This window comes from Gekko japonicus, unplaced genomic scaffold (assembly GCF_001447785.1).
Source record: "Gekko japonicus isolate JY-2015 unplaced genomic scaffold, Gekko_japonicus_V1.1 scaffold335, whole genome shotgun sequence".
Classification (NCBI taxonomy): domain Eukaryota; kingdom Metazoa; phylum Chordata; class Lepidosauria; order Squamata; family Gekkonidae; genus Gekko; species Gekko japonicus.
Genome location: NW_015165840.1, coordinates 490,778 through 491,983, shown reverse-complemented (window position 1 = coordinate 491,983; position 1,206 = coordinate 490,778). Strand labels below are relative to the sequence as shown.

At 55.6% G+C, this 1,206-nt stretch overlaps 1 protein-coding gene across 1 annotated transcript in view; it reads left to right on the top strand.

The window, feature by feature from the left end:
* Window positions 1–768: 768 nt before the first annotated feature.
* Window positions 769–1,206, top strand: part of CCNJ (cyclin J) — a 15,165-nt gene continuing 14,727 nt past the window's right edge. Inside the window, exon 1 of the mRNA XM_015410994.1 lies at window positions 769–955. The gene's annotated coding sequence lies outside the window, so the exon portion shown is untranslated. The remainder of the gene's footprint in view (window positions 956–1,206) is intronic.

Genomic DNA, 1,206 nt, shown 5'->3' with positions numbered 1-1,206 from the left:
GTAACACTTACACATTCATTGTATAACGCTGAGTGAAATATCAATGTGGGAAAAACTTAGGAAGAATACACAGACTCAGACCTTGAGCGATGGTGGGGAAAGTTTATCAGACAGTTCGCAACTTCTAGAGTTTAAAGAGCAAGGCCATCAGCCCACGTGTCCAACCTTGAGTCACTCGTTAGCCTTTCCTCGACACGCAAAAGCTGCAGCAGAATCAGCCCATTGCTTTTTTCACTCTTTCTTCGAGGGCGCGCGCGCTTTCCTTTATAGCCTTTTTGCTAAACTTAGCAAGACTCACGGTGTTCAAAATATAATGCATAAGTTATTCAATACGGGAAGAAATGCAATCGGCCTGCTTGCTGCTCCCACTACACACATTCGTTCCTTCGTTTATTGTTTTCTAGGAATACTCATTATTGGAAACCCACTCTTAATCAAACCCCCGACAGTACGCTATGAAAAGCAACCGCCACCTTTCACCTAAGCACCCTTAAAAGCACTTTCATGGAGCTGTCCCACGTGACCGCGCCCCTTCCTCCTCCGCCTCCCTCCCCTTCTTTTTTTAGTCTGAGCAGCTACGGCAATGCCATTGGTCCAAAACTTCCTCGCCTGTGGTAGCATCGGGGTAATGTAATGGGGTGCCCCTTCTGGATACTGCGCGGTGATTGGCGGCCGCGGCTGACGTAGACCTGTAAGGCGAGAACCGATTGGCAGAGGCGCGGCCGCATGTGTCTGGCTCCCTGTCTTTGTACACAGACTCTCCTGCTGAGCCCTTTAACAATGGGTCGGGGGAGCCGCTCCGCTTGAGGGCTGGGGGGCTTGGATGAGGATGGCAGAGTGGCGCTCCAGCGGGAGGCTGCCCGGCCGCCTTCCCTGAGAGATGCCCGCGCAGATGCCCAGGCTGGGTCCCCTGGACCAGGGGCTGTAGGTTGGAAGGGGGCTCTGCCAATTCCCGGTAAGTCGACGAGACGTGGAAGGGACCGGGGCGAGGTTGCTGTCCGACGACCGAGGGAGCGCGTCAAGCCCTTTGTTGTGGCGGCGGCGGCGGCTCTCGCGAATCCTCTTCTGGTTTCTTTTCCCCGGTTGCCGCAGGACGCAAAAGGAGAAGTTGGCAGCTGCCGCGCGCCGACGGGACACTCTTGGCTGGGGCTCGATGTGCCTTTTTTTTCCGCTGCCGGAGGGAGGGCTACACGGCGCTGGGGGGGG